The sequence below is a fragment of the Triturus cristatus genome, chromosome 5_2 (genome assembly GCF_964204655.1).
Source record: "Triturus cristatus chromosome 5_2, aTriCri1.1, whole genome shotgun sequence".
Classification (NCBI taxonomy): domain Eukaryota; kingdom Metazoa; phylum Chordata; class Amphibia; order Caudata; family Salamandridae; genus Triturus; species Triturus cristatus.
Genome location: NC_140588.1, coordinates 677,012,703 through 677,032,284, shown reverse-complemented (window position 1 = coordinate 677,032,284; position 19,582 = coordinate 677,012,703).

Genomic DNA, 19,582 nt, shown 5'->3' with positions numbered 1-19,582 from the left:
GACGGTCCAGCCTTTGGCACCGCGTGCCCGCAACTGTGGCACAGACAAGCTGATGTCACCCAAAAGAATGGGTGGAGGGAGGAAGGGAGGAGCATCTTTGATGTGTGTTTGTTGCCAAATCCGGAAACTTTGTGTGCCCTTGCTGCAGGGTCAGCAACAGCAGGCGGCATGTCCTGGAAACTATGCCACAAGTGCCACCCAAAGACTAGGATGTCAGAAAGGACCACTGCAACAGGTGTATGTAAAGGAAGGAGTGTCCGGTTTTCCATGGCACACCCAGAGACAAAGGATGCACAATCACCAAAGATGACTGACACCGGATCATGAAACTGAAGGGCGAGCTGCGCACAGGAAACACACCCTCAGCAGGTGTTGACGGCCCGTTGTGGGGACCAACATGCCAAAACACATACACAGCCATGGACTCCATGCACAATAGAGAATCAAATACATGAAGAACAGCATGCAGGTTGCTAATCTACACATAGACTCATATGCACAATCTTTGACAACTATGCCAGAGATGCCACATGCACAGTGGCAAGAGACCTGCATTGACAGAGATGAGGCACCTTGGAGGGTGAGGAACACCTTTATTACTCAGCCTCACACCTATGGAAATGCATCAATATGAACAGACACACAGGTCTTTTGGATGAACATGTGGGACCTACACTGGACACCCCCTTCGCACCACAGATGCTGTAAATCCATTGGACTGGCACACAAGTGAAGGGGGTGAGCCAAACATCCCCTGCTGCACACGGAGAGGCTGCAATTCCCCATTGAGCCTCTCATGAGGATGTCCCACACTATGTCCACCCGTAGTATCCCGTATATTTCATAGGGAAGTTTTACACACATTGATGCCTTCATCACAATCCACAATCCCATTACAGATGACTGTCATGAAGTGTAACTATCAATTCATGTGAGTCATGCTACATGTCATGTGCCCTATGGTGAGTCGACATGTATGCATAGTGACAAAACCTGCACAGGAGCAGTGCCCACAAATTCCAAACAACTACCACACCCAAAATGGCTTGCTGCAATCCTTACCCAAAGGAGACATCTCACCATGTCCGTGCATGTAACGCTGATTCAGCACACGTTGCAATACTCTTGAGGAATAGCAGGAGCACAACGATGCCACGAGCAGACAGCATGCGCAACTACCTGGGGATGACAGACACACAATAAGTCAGGAAAAAGATAGTCATCCGCATGCATGGTCATGTACTTTACATGAATAAGGTTGACACCATGCTAGTTGAAAACTGAGTGTGTCAGCTAAAATGTGTGGAATGACATCATCACTCGAGTGACACATCAGAACACACCTCTAAGTCACTTAGCATACAGTCAGCTGGACACACACATTGCAACACATGCCACACAAGGCTCCAAGCGTGCACACTCAGACCCAGGGACTCACCATTATGAGAAGAAGTTGCGTATGAGCTGACTCCGGATGTCCTCCTCCTCCTCCTCCTCCTCATCCTCCTCACTTGCCTCGTGACCAAGGCCTTCATCCTCCACGGGTGGATGTTCCTGCTCATCGAGATCCAGGATGAGTTGCACAGCTTTCTCCATTGCCATGTTGTGCAGCCTGCAGCACACGAGGAAGATTTTGCAGACCTTCACCGGTGCATATGGGAGGGACACGGCTGTCTTGTGGAGGCACCGGAATCGGCTCTTCAGGAGGCCAAACGTCCTCTCAATCACTCGCCTGGTCTGCAGCTGTTCTGGGGTTGCGGAGAGGCGTCACCAGCCATGGCATGTTGGGATAGCCAGAGTCCCCTACATGGAAACATCATGTAAAGAAGTGGGTCAGGAGATGCTGTAACATACAAAGATACCGCTAAATACAGGACAAACAGAGTATACCCACCAACAAGACATGCTCGTTCGTTGTGCAGCCACAGCATCATTTCTGGCACCCTGCTACGCCTCATGATGTAGGCATCGTGTACTGACCCTGGAAAACGTGCACAGACATGGGAAATCAGCATGTTAGCAAGACACACCACAAGGGCATTGATGGAGTGATAATGTTTTCGGTTTCGATAGGCTACCTCCTGTGCCTGTGGTGGTACCAAAGCCACATGTGTCCCATCAATGGACCCAATTACATGGGGCATCCCTCCCAGGGCATAGAACTCACCCTTGATACCTGTCAACTGCTCAGGATTTGGAAAATGGATGAAATCATCCAGGTGCTCCAACATGGCTTCTAAAACATCATGCAGGACACGGCTGAACATGGTCTGGGACATGCCACCCACATCAGCTATGGTGAATTGATAGGTACCGGTGGCAAAAAAATGTAGGGCTGCCATCACCTTCATCTTGGGTGTCAGCGCAGTAGGATACCTGTGCCGCGGTTGGAGGTGTTGTTCAAGCTTTGCGGTCAAGTCCTCAATCAACTGTTGCGAAAAGCGGTAACGTCTTAGGCAGTCACGTTCACTCATGGCAGCCAAGTCTGGCATTGGTCGGGGGAGAGGCGGTGCCCTGCAGATAATTGGAAGGAAGAACGAAGAGTGAGTACCTAACAACATCAATGTCAATGAACTGAGCACATGCTCAACTGCTAATACACATCAGTGAAATACAGAGTCAGGTCTGTGCTACACATCCAGGACACGTATGGCAGCCAGGTGATACTCCTACAACAAGCCAGCTACACCCGTTGATAGTCACGTTCTACATGACATGGCCCGGAACTAGCTGTGGGCCAGTGTAAGTGAACAGCCAGAGACATCACAGGAGTGACATACATCCACAAATCGGCATTGGAAGGATGTCATCTCATACAGACTGCTGGCGGAAAGCTAGATGCACAGGTCACATGTCATTGGAAATGTACAGATCACACACATAGCAATGAAGGGGTACACGTGAAACACGAAAACACAGACATGGATACGGCGCAGATATGTCCTCATGTCATAAAATCATCTTTGAAGCATCCAGACACACGTAACGTGTGAATCCACATGTGGCATGGTGTGCGTATATGTGTGCCATGCCCATCTACACACAGACACATGTTGGATGCAGCAACAGCAGATGCATTTGACGGAACAACATGTTCACATCGGGGCACGCTGTTACTTAGATGTCATGTGTTAGTGTCCCTGTCCCTGGCATCAGGGGACATTTGCGGGTGTTGGTGACTGTGCCATACCAGTGATGCAGGGCCTGACACGTTTGTACTACATGCACACATGTGCATTGTGGGAAGGGGAAGTGTGCCACATACTGCCCCATCACACATGACATGTGCACACAGGTCATCACACATCTATTTTGCTAAAACATGAAGAGACATGTGCCACATCACTGCCTGACACACCTAGGCCCTGCACATGTAGGACTGGAATGAATATGACTTGATGTACAGTCGTGCACCAGTCTGACAGATCCATTCCATTTGTGTGCGCCTGTTATCACCTGTGTAAGCTGTGAAGCGCACCGGAAACAGGCTCTGAGGGGGTGTGAATGGTCCGTATCATCACACTGTTGTTCCCCCGAGAGTACGGGTGTGTGTACGGACCGTACACACGTACGTGTACGACCAGTGTGCACACGTACATTTACGCCCTGGTAGTCCACGTACGTGTACACACTGGTCGTACGTGTATGCCCTGGTAGTCCACGTACGTGTACACACTGGACGTTCACGTACGTGGACTACCAGGGCATCCATGTACGTGTACACACTGGTAGTCCACATACGTGTACACACTGGTTGTACACGTACGTGGACTACCAGGGCGTCCATGTACGTGTACACACTGGTAGTCCACATACGTGTACATACTGGTCGTACACATACGTGGACTACCAGGGCGTCCACGTACGTGGACGCCCTGGTAGTCCACGTACATGTACACACTGGTAGTCCACATATGTGTTCACACTGGTCGTACACGTACGTGGACTACCAGGGCATCCACGTACGTGTACACACTGGTAGTCCACGTACGTGTTCACACTGGTCGTACACATATGTGTATGCCCTGGTAGTCCACGTACGTGTACACACTGGTCGTACACATACGTGGACTACCAGGGCATCCACGTACGTGTACACACTGGTAGTCCACGTACGTGTTCACACTGGTCGTACACGTACGTGGACTACCAGGGCATCCACATACGTGTACACACTGGTAGTCCACGTACGTGTTCACACTGGTCGTACCCATATGTGTATGCCCTGGTAGTCCACATACGTGTACACTCTGGTCGTACACGTACGTGGACTACCAGGGTGTCCACGTATGTGTACGCCCAGGTAGTCCACGTACGTGTACACACTGGTAGTCCACGTACGTGTACACACTGGTAGTCCACGTACGTGTTCACACTGGTCGTACACGTACATGTACGCCCTGGTAGTCCACGTACGTGTACACACTGGTCGTACACATACGTGGACTACCAAGGCGTCCACGTACGTGTACACACTGGTAGTCCACGTACGTGTACACACTGGTCGTACACGTACATGGCTAACACTATGTGCAACTGGTGCAGTAGGAGTACGTTTGAAACGCACCGTACCTGTGTGTGGATAGCTAAATTACGTAGGGACACATGAGGGACAAGTATTGGGGCCTAAATGCATGCTGGTTGTCATGGATACCGATTTTCAAGTTCAACTTTTCGATCATGTGGCCTGGAATAGGCAGTTGGCAACTAAATACAATGTTGCAAAGTGGTTGTTGACTTCACATCATGCTCAAATTTTGAACCATGCAAAGGCCCTCACTGGGGTATGTTTAAAGGGATTGGAGGAAACTTAGGATGCAAATGAGACTGACCAATCCCTCTGTACTCCTGTAAATGAAACAGCCCAGCAAGGCAGATATAAGTCAGCCAGAACCCATGAGAGGGCACTTGCCTGCACTACCTTACACTCGACACCACTGCTGCTGCTTGTGATTCCTCTGGGAACATGTCAGGGACTGTGGAGAGGGCCCAGCCTTTCAGCCATGAGGAGAATGAGGCATTGCTGGATGTCATCCTCCCATAGTACACCAGCCTGTATGGGAGACCAGGGGAGCAGGCGAGTGCTGACTCCACTAGCTTTGACAGTGCCCCTTTTTTATGATTGTCACTTCTGGCATTGTGTCCAGGTGTGACAGACATGCAATGGTTTTTAGCGTGGGTCCAAGGGGGGAATGGCTTATGTCTCCCATGCAGAGCATGATGTAGTTCCTGTGTGCACTCCTCACTTGCATTGTGCTTACTGTGACATTCACTGCATAGTGCATGGCACATTCAGCCTACCCAATCATTATGCTGAATTTTGTCCTATTGTCCTGAGCTGATTCCCTGCCCCCCCCGGTGTGACAGGTGACTGTACCCACAGATGTGTGTGAGTTGAGTGGAGCTGTGCTGAGTGTCCAAATGATGTGTACGCCCCCTGGACATTGATGTGTGTGATGTTCCTTGTCATGTGGGTGAGTGTCTATGTGGAGTGTTGCACCCCAGCTGCAAGGAGGAGGCAACAGCTCCACCCATCTGAGGGGTTTAAGTATGCCGTGCAGAATGTCTGACTTGCTGAGCTAGCGCCACACCTGTGACACCCCACAGGCAAGTGGCACATGTGCAGAGTGAGGTTTGTATCTGCGGTTGCCAATGGCAGGTGATTGATCTGTGCCTGTGTGTGTCTGTGTACTCTGCTGAGGTTGCGTCAGTGGCCTGCGGCATGTGACTGCTTGGAGGTGCTGTCCATCAGCCTGGTGTTGCATGTGATGCACAGCGTGTGCCATGATCATGGAGTGTGTTGCACCCCTCATGCCACCTGTGTACTTTCAATGCCATGTCCTGCTATGGGGCTTCCACATAGGCTAATGTCCCTATGAGAACGGTGCAATTGGTTGGCAGCATAATATGCCCTGTTCTAAAGATCAAAGATGTTCAAATGTGTGTCTCTGTGACATGGAGCAGGTGTAGTGATGTTGTCTCACTTTGTAATCCTCACAGGTAACCGCCTACGCCAAGGGGGAGATATGGAAGCAGGCCGTCAGGGCCGTGAGATCTGTGGAGGGTCGCAGTCGGCGCCTCGCCCAGGTGAGGAAACGCTGGCAGGACATCCGGTGCTGGACCCGGAGGATCGCCTGCTCGCAGCTGAAGGACTCACCTCCACACAAGCACGGCGGGGGCCGATGACTGACCCAACAGATGAAGTGTGTCCTGGCGGTGGTCTTCCCTGAGTTGGATAGGCGGTTACAGGAGTTGCAGCAGCAGGAAGGGGGTAGGTACATGTGTGTTTGTTGTGTGTCACCCGCTTTTGGAAGTGCTCAGTTGCCTGGATACACAGCGAGGGTTAATTTGTGCAGTGCATATCATGTTCCCCAAAGTCAAACGGGGCTGTTCCTCCTCCCTTCCCCTAAATGACATGTGTTCCCTGGTCTGTGTGTAATCACTTTTGCACATGGTCATCTAGGCTGCCAGTTAATGCAAGTGCACATTGCTTTCTGCATCATGTGGGGGGGGTCTGAGACATGTGTTGTTACCTTGCTTGTGCCCTGTCCTGTACAGTCATTTGGGTGTCCATGTTAGTTGGCACTGATGCTGAGTCTCAACTTAGGAGTGTGAGTTTTCAAATGAACAGACTTGCAGCATGCATTAACAATGTTGTGGCCTCAGACATGATGTGCATGAGTGGCAGATATGCATAGTGCAGGGACGGTAGCTCAGGTTACAGTCATATAATTCCAGGACAATGGAGCTGTGTTCCCACTACAGTCCCCTAAGACACCCTTGCCTCTGAATCATGTGTGCCATCCAACACTGTGCCCATTCTCTGTGTGTTCAGCATAGTTTGGCCTCTGTGGCTTAGTTCCCTGCCCTCATTTGTATTTCTCTGAAGTGTGCTACATGTGCCCATTGTACATGCTGACCCCATTTAGCTTGTGCATCCTCACACTGGGCATTGCCTGTGTGTCTATGTACAACTATCTGTTGATGGTTGTTGGTCGAGATGCTATGTAGTTTGGTCTGTGTGTGCTGACATCTGTGTGGACATTATTGCTTGCCATGAGGGTGTCTCCTCAATGAAGGGGCTCCTTATCCAGACACATTGCAGGCCCATTAGCTAATGCATTGTCCTGTGTTTGGACATGTGTGCCACTCCACATGACAGGCAGTGGGTCAGATGTGTTGCCAACTGTGTCATCATGGTACGGATGGCCATGTGACAGGTGGCATGATTCAAGTGTTCAGTCAATAAGTATAGTACCTTGGCACTGACTACACTTGTCAGCATGTCTGCTTTTTTCCTATGCTTCTTTTTGCTAGTTGGTTGTGAGGGACAATATTGTGCCTGCATGACAGATGTCTCCCAGGGAAGTGCAAAAGAAAGTACTTTTACACTTTCCGTGGACACGCAGGCACATTTCACTGGAAGGCGCAGTTTGATTACCAGTTGTCTTCTGAATATACATATCCATGTTCACACAGTGTGTTTGCATGTGTGTAAGTCCTTGGTTGTTGCTGATACAAACTTACGAGTGTCAAGTCATCCAGACCACCATGGTGCCATGGATATGTACTTACTTCTACACCATTTATTATTTACAGTGGCTTTTTAGAAATTGGCAGCCAGCTCATACAATTACTGTGTAAAAGTATTTTTGTGTGCACATCATTGTGTGACTTCGGTCATGCAGGCAGATGTGTCTTCTGTTCACAAAGTGGCACATTCACACATTCTAAACATGTACATTGTGTAAGTGTTGTGAGTCCCAAGGGTTTGCAATGTTTTTGGCTATGGTTTCCTAAGTACTCGCAGGTCTCAGAGTGTGGGGACACCTTCAGTATTGAGGTGTGTTATTTGGCCTTGGGTGCACCAATACTGTTTCGTTCACAGTGAACAAGAGGTGGCATGGATTAATATTCTTGCTGTGCTCAACGGTCCCCAGACACTAGTTTCTCAGTATGATTCGATATCAAGTTATTTGCTGTTGTGTCATGATCTCCATTGTTTCCAAGTGTCATGGTGGGTCAACCAACTGGGGAGTGCAGGGTTACATATGTGCGGACTATTCTAGATGTTACTCATGATGCATTTCCTGATATGCACTGTGACATTTTAATTGTGACTCATGTGTCTGTTGTATACAGGTGACTGATTATTTTCTGTATCTTCACCTTGCCCACAGCATCATCGGAGGACACTGAGGGAGACACCTGCATGGACGTGGAGGAGGGATCCAGCACCGCTGCCACCACTGCTGCGGAGTCTGCGGGAGCAAGTGGCACGGAGGGCGAGGGCAGTCAGGCGGAGGACCTGTCTAGTGACTACACTGACTACGACACAGACGGGTCCGATGCTGAACTCCTCGAGGGGGCAGAGGCTGCTACGACACCTGGCAGCAGCACTACATCTGTCACCACCCCCTCTATTCCCATCACCGCCCTCCCAGTTGCTCCGGTCCCTTCTGTCCGTGCTAGGCAACACCGTGTCTCCTTCGTGCCATGCACCGCACCCCCTGCCCCTGTCCCCCCTGCTGCCCTCACTGCAGAGTCTGTGGACATTCTGCGACAGTTGCAGGTTGGACAGACATCGCTGCTGAATGTCCTCCATGGCCAGAGCCGAATGATGACGCAGATGGTGTCATACATGGAGGGCATGTCATCAGCGATGTCTGACCAACGGATGTTGCTGAGGTCCATGGACTCTTCACTGACGGCAGCAGTGAGTCTCCTGCAGCGCTTCATCCCCCCCTACCCCTGCACCATCCATACTTTCCACTCCCATACCTGTCCCAAGCACATAAAGACATTCACAAGCACGCACCCCACCAGACACAGCCAGCACACCACCACGTAAGGGCAAGCGCACTCCTCCTGGCACACACACTCAGGGGGATGAGGGCACACCCACTGGGTCTGGGGCATATAGGCATACACGCAGCCACAGTCCGAGGCCGCATGGCGCACTAACCAGTCCCTCCAAAAAAAAACTCCCCTCGGCTCCCCTACCACACCTCCAGAGAAAGAGGACTACTTGGCTGTGTTGGGCCTCAGCCCCTCTGTCTCCCCAGCCCGCAAACGAAAACGGCACTCCACGGGTAGGGGAGTTGAGCCCCCCACCCTGTCCCCCCCTCCCCCAGTAGCGCTGCACCCCATCACTCCGACCCCCCCGTCCTTTGTGGCTGTGTTGTCTTCGGGTGAAGGGGAGACGCTTGATGACCTGGCAGCACTGAGCTGACCTCCACCTTTGGTGCTGCCCTACCCCCTGTGGTGGAGGCGTCCGTCCCTGCACCCACCACACCTACCCTTCCACCTCCTGTCCCTGCGGTGCCTGGTCCTTCCCCACATGATGCCCCCCCCCAGTCGAGGAACCTGCGGGTTCTAATGTGCAGGCAAGGTAGGGGAGACGCGTGGCCATGTGTCCCCCCCAAGGACTTCATATCTGGACTGGCCATGTGCCTTTGTTAATAGTGTCGTTAACTACTTTTTATTTCATTGCTGAATAAAGCATTTTATTTTCCGTTTGAACACATTTGCCTTTCAGGTATTGATGTGGGTGCTGATGGTCCCGGAGTTGGGGTGGTGGTAATGTGTTATGTGTCAGAATAAAGTTGTCGTCTGATGCTAATGGGGTGGACCATGGTATCTGCCTGCCATCACAATGTCTCTGCAAGGTATATTTTGTCGTGTGTGCTATTTGTGTTTGGAGACATTGTCCCAAGGACTGTTCCTTCCTCTGTGGCACCTGAAATCTACCCTGCAGGGAGTAGCACTTTTGTAGTGCTGACCTGTGTCTAAATTTCTTTTGTTGGTGACGGATCCCTTCAACTATGGCCATGCCTGCTCAGCAATGTCTCCGGCTGCATCCTCTGTGCCATCCTTGCTAGTCACTGTACTTGTGTATTGAGTATGTTGTCATGCCTTAATGGCGACAATCAGCATTTTCAACACTATGCATGTGTGTTATCCCAGCCTAGCACACATTTGGTACTTGTTCTGCAGGGTATTTGAGCACCTGCCTGACAATTGTGGGCATTGTATCTGTGGAAAGTCCACCCTATTCCTTCCATGAGAGGCAACATCTTGGTGGCTGTCCCGGCACCTGTACATTCCTATCAGTCTTGGGATGTGCTTGACAGTGTGTGTTCCCTTTGGCTCTCTTAGTGTAGTGGGCATTGACATGAGTATACAGTCTTGTGGCATGATCTCTGTGTGTGTATTGTGCTGCATCCGCCAGGGGTGGGTATGCATGTGTCATTTGTCCTCACACCCACATGTGTGGTGTCATGCAGTGGGGGAAGGACATCCATCCTCATGGTAGTAGGACACTGCTGTCAGGGATGTGTTGTTATGAAACTATCAACATAGTTGAACATTAGGGATGCGTACATACACCCATGGAGTTGTGCTCATCTGATCATTATGTACACACGCCCATGACTCTGTCCACTGCTGGGAGTGATATGAACCCATCCTTCATATGTCTGTCCACTGCTGGGAGTCCTCTGCACCCACCCCTCATATGTCTGTCCACTGCTGGGAGTCCCCTGCACCCACACTTCATATGTCTGTCCACTGCTGGGAGTCCTCTGCACCCACCCCTCATATGTCTGTCCACTGCTGGGAGTCCCCTGCACCCACCTCTCATATATCTGGACACTGCTGGGAGTCATCTGCACCCACCCCTCATGTCTCTGTCCACTGCTGGGAGTGATAATCACCCACCCCACATATGTCTGTCCACTGCTGGTAGTGATATGCACCCACCCCTCATATGTCTGTCCACTGCTGGTAGTGATATGCACCCACCCCTCATATGTCTGGGCACTGCTGGGAGTCCTCTGCACCCACCCCTCATATGTCTGTCCACTGCTGGGAGTCCTCTGCACCCACCCCTCATATGTCTGTCCACTGCTGGGAGTCCCCTGCACCCACCCCTCATATATCTGGGCACTGCTGGGAGTCCTCTGCACCCACCCCTCATATGTCTGTCCACTGCTGGAAGTCCCCTGCACCCACCCTTCATATGTCTGTCCACTGCTGGGAGTCCTCTGCACCCACCCCTCATATGTCTGTCCTCTGCTGGGAGTCCCCTGCACCCACACTTCATATGTCTGTCCACTGCTGGGAGTCCTCTGCACCCACCCCTCATATGTCTGTCCACTGCTGGGAGTCCCCTGCACCCACCCCTCATATATCTGGGCACTGCTGGGAGTCCTCTGCACCCACCCCTCATGTCTCTGTCCACTGCTGGGAGTGATATGCACCCACCCCTCATATGTCTGTCCACTGCTGGTAGTGATATGCACCCAACCCTCATATGTCTGTCCACTGCTGGTAGTGATATGCACCCACCCCTCATATGTCTGGGCACTGATGGGAGTCCTCTGCACCCACCCCTCATATGTCTGTCCACTGCTGGGAGTCCTCTGCACCCACCCCTCACATGTCTGTCCACTGCTGGGAGTCCCCTGCACCCACCCTTCATATGTCTGTCCACTGCTGGGAGTCCTCTGCACCCACCCCTCATATGTCTGTCCACTGCTGGGAGTCCCCTGCACCCACACTTCATATGTCTGTCCACTGCTGGGAGTCCTCTGCACCCACCCCTCATATGTCTGTCCACTGCTGGGAGTCCTCTGCACCCACCCCTCATATGTCTGTCCACTGCTGGGAGTCCCCTGCACCCAACCCTCATATATCTGGGCACTGCTGGGAGTCCTCTGCACCCACCCTTCATATGTCTGTCCACTGCTGGGAGTCCCCTGCACCCACCCTTTATATGTCTGTCCACTGCTGGGTGTCCTCTGCACCCACCCTTCATATGTCTGTCCACTGCTGGGAGTCCCCTGCACCCACACTTCATATGTCTGTCCACTGCTGGGAGTCCTCTGCACCCACCCCTCACATGTCTCTGTCCACTGCTGGGAGTGATATGCACCCACCCCTCATATGTCTGTCCACTGCTGGGAGTCCTCTGCACCCACCCCTCACATGTCTCTGTCCACTGCTGGGAGTGATATGCACCCACCCCTCACATGTCTATGTCCACTGCTGGGACTCCTTGGCAGACACCCACCCACCCACCCACACCCTTGGTGCTGTACACTGCTGTCCTGGCCATGTACACACCCCAATATGCTGGTTATATGCTGCACCAGGCCGTAAGCCAACATTCGTGGCGTGTGTACGCCTTGTATCACTAATGTACTGGTGCCCTAGAGGTACGGGTGATGCAGTCCATACCCACGCCCTCAGAGCGTGGGTACGGCCCGTACCACCATTGTAGTGGTGATGTAGGGGTACGCGCCGTACCCACGCCCTCAGTGCGTGGGTACGGCCCGTACCACCATTCTAGTGGTGATGTAGGGGTACGCGTAGTATGCGCCGTACCCACGCCTTCAGAGCGTGGGTACGGCCCGTACCACCATTGGAGAGGTGAAGTAGGTGTACGCTTGGTACCGGCCGTACCCACGCCCTCAGAGCGTGGGTACGGGTCGTACCACCATTGTAGTGGTGATGTAGGGGTACACGCCGTACCCACGCCCTCAGAGCGTGGGTACGGCCCGTACCACCATTGGAGTGGTGAAGTAGGTGTACGCATGGTATGGGCCATACCCACGCTCTGAGGGCGTGGGTACGGCGCGGCCCCCTACATCACCACTATAATGGTGGTACGACCCGTACCCACGCTCTGAGGGCGTGGGTACGGCGCGTACCATGCGTACCCCTACATCACCACTACAATGGTGGTGCAGGCCGTACCCACGCTCTGAGGGCGTGGGTACGGCCCGTACCACGCCTAAACTTACTTCACCACTCCAATGGTGGTACGGGCCGTACCCATGCTCTGAGGGCGTGGGTACGGCGCGTACCGCGCGTACCACTACATCGCCACTCCAATGGTGGTACGGGCCGTACCCACGCTCTGAGGGCGTGGGTACGGCACGTACCACGCATACCCCTACATCACCACTCCAATGGCGGTACGGGCCGTACCCACGCTCTGAGGGCGTGGGTACGGCGCGTACCACGCTTACCTCTACATCACCACTCCAATGGTGGTACGGGCCGTACCCATGCTCTGAGGGCGTGGGTACGGCACGTACCACGCGTACCCCTACATCACCACTCCAATGGTTGTACGGGCCGTACCCACGCTCTGAGGGCATGGTTACGGGCCGTACCACCATTGTAGTGGTGTCGCGTACGCGTACGCGGGGATTGGTGGACACGCCCCCCGAAGTGACCAGACCCTGGAGGTAATGTTAGGACAGTATATGGTATTTAAAAAATTTGGCGGAGGTTATGTTTCCTGCCCCTCGTTCCCCATTTACCCCTGGGTGTTGTGCTGACATTCTGCGGCATCTGCGTCGGTTTCTGTGCATCAGGTCGTAGGCTAGGAGGGCCGGGATGACACGTAGGATGGGGTCCATGGCTGTCCGTCGCATCACACAGCTCCTTCTTCGCTTCGTCCTCACTTTCCCGGGAGTTTTTAGCTGCCGTAAAAAATGATCCGTGCGGAGTGACGTAGGCACGAATCGTACTTGCTGGTCCGTAGAACGCTGCCTGACTCTGTCCGGACGTCACGTATGCGATGTCCCAGATCATAATTGTGGGTATTTTTTAGCCGGTCGGTGTTTTGAACGACTCGTACGGAAATGGTATTTCTGTACGAATTGTACTTGCGGGTTTGTAAGGTGGTTTTCCCGGGTACGAGTCGGACGGAGAATTCGCTCCGTACGACCATTCGTACCCGGGTTTTACAGGATCGGAATCTGCACCTTAGTGTCCATCTTCTACCATGTATTTATGCTAACTGGAGTGGGAACAGTAATTTAGCTATATGTGTATTAATTTATAATGTACAAAAATTATCAGAGTTTAAAGTAGTATAATATTTTAATTATAAGATAGTTATAAATTAAAATGTAAACATTGTATATATATTCCTACTTAAAACATATTATTTTAAAAAATATATTTAATACAAAGAAATGTAATATATAATATTGAATATTACCTTAAGAAAATTATAGACAAAAAATTTGACATTTTAAGTTTTTTAAAGAAGTTCATTTTTCTTAAAGTACTTGGAAACCAACAAGAAACATTTATTTTAATAAAAATATGTTAGATAAATAAAGACATAGAGATGGAAAATCATATTTATTTAACCAATACAAAATGTTTTGTACGTATGAATATTTTTACATGTAACCATTAAAGGAAAACATTTGTTATAACATTGATACATTCTTTTAAACATTTATGTAAAGTTTGCAATAGCAGATAATGTAGGTTAACATTTTTTTATATACATTAGAAAAAATATATATTTATTTATAACAGTAGTTAGTTTCAGTTTGGTATTGTGAACATGTTTTTTTAGGTACATCTTTTGGTAACATATTAATCATATAACAATGTTTACTATTTTTTAAAGCATTTTTTAAGTATAAACTTAGTTACAGTTTCCCCCAAAAATTAATACATTTTAATTAATAATATTAATATATAAAATATTAATGGTATTAATTATTACCATGTTTAATTTATAAACTTTTTTTAATAAGGTACACATTTTTTAATTATAAAAAATATTAATGTTTTATAAATGTTGTATGTAACTTGTAAATAAATAGAATTATAAAAATATATATTAGGGGGTTGATTAGGATGGGGGTCGGAAAACCACCATGGTAGCGGAAATCAACCGTCCGCTGATACCGCGGCAAAACCGGCGGTCCAATTAGGATCAACTACCAAAATATCCCGACAGCGACGGAACAACACGACAAAAGACAGACGGTAGCAGGCAAAGCTGGTGAAAATCTGTCCGCGTTAGTCGGATTCACGGTGGAAACACACTAAACCGAATGGAAAATTAGGATTCCCCCGATGTGACGGCGGTACGTTCTCTGTTTCCGAGTTCCGCGATCGCAAACAGTGATGAATGGGAGAGCCGGCGGAAGGGCTGTTGCATAGCCACCGATGCGGACGCTCCGTGACAAATGTGGTGCTCGACAAAACAACACACCACAAGGCCACCAAGTGCACACATCAAACTAGCTCTGCCCCCAAAAACACCTAACACACCCCAATGACCCACCCCCATAGCAACTTCAAAAATACAAATCCCCGGACAACCCACACAACATACCTGACAGGAATACCCCATGTTGACACACCCACATAGCTGAGTATAAAACCGTCCGCTGGTACCGTGGCAAAACCGGCAGTCCAATTAGGATCAACCACCAAAATATCCCGACAGCGGCGGAACGACACAACAAAAGACAGACGGTAGCAGGCGGAGCTGGTGAAAATCTGTCCGCGCCAGTCGGATTCACAGTTGAAACACACTAAACCGCATGGAAAATTAGGATTCCCCCGATGTGACGGCGATACGTTCTCTGTTTCCGAGTGCCGCGATCGCAAACAGTGATGAATGGGAGAGCCGGCGGAAGGGCTGTTGCATAGCCACCGATGCGGACGCTCCGTGACAAATGTGGTGCTCGACAAAGAAAACACACCACAAGGCCACCAAGTGCACACATCAAACTAGCTCTGCCCCCAAAAACACCTAACACACCCCAATGACCCACCCCCATAGCAACTTCAAAAATACAAATCCCCGGACAACCCACACAACATACCTGACAGCAATACCCCATGTTGACACAACCAGTCACAGGGAGGCGAAAGCAAACAGGTTAAGCGCCCCTGTGACTCGTTGGTGGCTGGTATGTGGGCCCATAGCTCCAACTAGGTAATAGACCTGAGTTCATAATCGTGGAATTTTTTCCGTGATTAACTGTGAATATACCTCCTGTTGAACTAACTATGCTGTATGTTGTTTCTTTGTGTTTGTCAGTCCTTTTTATTGGTATGTGTCCAGGGAGGTGATCTTTGACCTCTTTTCGTCCTGATGAATTTGCCACAAAATAATTGGCAATGAAACATGTTGGCCGTCATTAACAAGGTATTCAACATGCTGTGTTTTTAAACAGCGGGATAGACTCCTAACAATAATAAAAAGTACATTTGAGAGTCTACCCCCTTCTCTGTCTTTGTTGGCACATCTTTTGTGTTCGTCTTCACAATACACATTTTTTTGTTATGTGTGTGTTTTTCTTTGCACTGGACACTGCACATTTTTCCTAAGAGAAAGTTACCAATGATGAAATAGATGTGGGCAAGCTGGTGAGAACCAACCAGTAGCTCCTCTGGTGGTGCGCACGTGAGGTACTTTCTCTGTCTTTACACATTTTTTCACCTACTTTTTTCCATTACTGAGGGTGTGTGTAGAGCGAATTAAGTTGTTTGAGTAAGCTGTGGACTGACTTTACACCTTCTTGCTTTTCCCTTGTCTGTTGTTTTTACAAAAAAATTTAAATGCTTGTAGCACACTGGATTGGGTTATACTATATGATTCAATGAGTACTGGAGGTTTTTGATAAAGCATTCTTTCTTCCACTCATTCCAGATTACATAAATTTTTGCTAATTGGTGCCAGTTCTTGTGTGTTGAAGCCATCGTATTACAACAAACAAACCTACAGGTGGGTATCCATCTTCCCAGGGAGTGGTGTTTTGGGGTGGGAGGCCTGAACTACAACTCCCACCAGGGACCCCTGTCCCACCCCTGAGCAGGATGGAGCACTCAAACACACCCAAAAGCATGTGGCAGCCATTTGATTAAAACAAACAAACTTACATATAGGTTGCCATCTTCCCAGGGAGGGCAGTTTGGGGGTGTGAGGCCTGCACTACAACTCCCACCATGCACTTCTGTCCCACTCCTGAGCAGGTTGGAGCACTCAAACATACCCAGAAGCATGTGGCTGCCATTGCATTGTTCACCTTCATATAACAGGTAGGTAGCCATCTTCCCAGGAAGGAAAGTTTGGGGGTGGGAGACCTGCACTCCAACTCCCGCCAGGCACCCCGTCTCACCCCTGAGCAGGATGGAGCACACCCACACCAGAAACATGTGGCAGCCCTTGTATTACAACAAACAAACCAGGTGTGTTTTGGGGTGGGTGGCCCACACTACGACTCCCACCAGGCACCCCTGTGCCACCCTGAGCAGGATGGAACACTTAAACACACACCCAGAGAGATATGTCGGAAAGTCCACCCCAATGTGACAACAGGTAAGTAGACAGTGCATGCATCCCACCATTCCTCTCAAAAAGCATGGAGCCATATGACAACACCAGCCCTCACATTCCACCAAAAAATTGACACAGATACAATAAAAAATTACAGTGTAGACAGCTAAGTGTATGTAACTGTCACAGAAACAAAAGTGTGACTCACCAAATCCCATGTTGGAGAAAATCAGGGCACAAACATGCACAGCACTGAATGCTATCTGTAAGTTCCATGGGGGCTGAGCTTGAAGGACCATATGAAAACAAAGCAAGCACGGTCTGTAGAACAGATAAATCCACGCAGAGGACATGGCAAAGGTATGGATGAGATGACAATGGCTAGTTCATGCCCAGATGTAACGCCTGCCAGGCAGAGTAATTAACAAAGATGCTTCACATCAAGTTGTTTTGCCGCTAGTTGTCAGATGACAACATTTCCTCGTAATCACAAAATCTGCACGTGGGGCATGGTATCCATTGATGTGTCACACCATGTAAAATTAATGTATGTACCACCACATCATGTCATGAAGCACATTACTGTGCAGACATACAATGTGAGAACTAGTAAACTGCGTGTTGCATAACCTGGAAATAAGATACATTGAACACCAAGGGGGTCATTAGTATGGCGGGCGGACTTTGTCCGCCCGCCATACCCCCGGGAAATAGGACCGCCCGTAATGAATGCGGTGGTCCCGCAACTACAATTAGGATGCGCCTGCCACACTGGCGGGCGCATCCTGCATTCATGACATTGCACCTGTCACAATGCCACAAAAGCAAGATGTGCCTTTCAATGCACAACGTGACAGGCACCGCGCGGTGCCTACTACTTTGTACATTGAAATGCAGGGGGTACCATAGGTACCCCCCATGTGCACCCCCCACCCCCAGAATCCCTGGGGGGCCACTACGGGCCCCCAATGTCGAAGTCCGCATGCCTTTCCGGGGCGGTGTTGCTGCTACGGAAAGGCATGTCCCCGCCTGCATATTGATATGGATGGCGGTGTCTACCAGACACCGCCACCATGTTAACAGCTTTTCTGCCCGGTAGGAAATCGGATGGATTGCCTACCAAGCGGAAAACCGGCGGACGGTCTTTCCGTCCGCCGGGGTCCCCTCGCCATAGTAATATGGCGGAGGGAATTGGCATACAGACGGGAAAGAATGTCGGGTGGATCACCACCGCCATGTGGGCAGTGGCGGTGGCGATCCGCCTGACATTCTAATGGGCCTCCAAGCTTGAGGGGTGCACGTCAATGACCATTTCCTCTCTGTTCCACAGGTGACCAAGAACTGACTGCAGAGGATGACAACACCAACCTGCAGGGCCAGTCTCCAACCCCAGAAAATGGACTCTCTGATGATGACTCCCTGGATTTTGAGGATGCGAAGCTTGAAGCTGGCCCATCTGGCATGCCAGGGCGCAGCAGGTCCAAGGACCCCACTGTCCCCCCCACCTCAGCAACAACAACAATGACGCTGACCCCTGCTGTAACGACCTGTGTAGCCTCCACCACCACCACCACCAGTGCTGCCTGCAACACTCTCCCTGCCCCGGAGGATGACCACCCTACACCACCAACTGTGGAGGGCAGGGAGAGTAGGCGGGTGCATACAGTGGTGAGGCAACAGGTCTGTGAGAGCAAGGCAGGTGGGAGGGCAAGGGGGAGTCGAAGCCAACCGGACACTGGGACCAAAGCCCTGGACAACATCACCAGAGTCCTTGGGGCCTATGTAAGGGCCCAGGGACAAATGGGCCAGGCTCAGGAGGATTCCCATGAGCTCCACCTGCTGCTGAGGTCCATCGACACCCATAAGGGCCAAATCGTGGACCTCTTGGGCCAGCTAGTGGTAGTTCTGAGGGACAGGCCTGCGGCACAAACAACACCTCCACCTCCTTACAGTGGCCCGCAGGTTGACAGTTCCACATCCCCCCCTGTGGCCACGGAGAGGGGGGATTCCTCAGAACCAACTGGCCCGTGGCAGAGGCCCACCTGCCAAATGACCAAGGGGCCATCCAAAGAAATCCAATAGAGGAATCCATGGCAAAGCACTTGCCAAACGCCAGTCAAGGAGCCAGCCATGATGTCACCCCTCTTCACCTTGCCATTGACTTTATTGACTGTCCTTCCTCACACTGCCTAGCTAATGGCATCCGTCTGTTGGACTGGGCCACCGCATCAATGTGGTGACTACTTGATTGTCTCATCTTCTTTCACTGACAACTCATTGCTTCACTATTCACCTTTTTGTAAATATTCACTCCCCTGTCACATGTACCCATTGTAAATAAATACTCCTTCACACCTATGTCTTTGTGTATGCTCCATGTTTATCACAGGATGTGCAATGTTCACCATGATTACAATGTACCAGGAGCACAGATTGTTTGTAGGCAAGGAGAGGCTGAAGGGACCTCAGAAA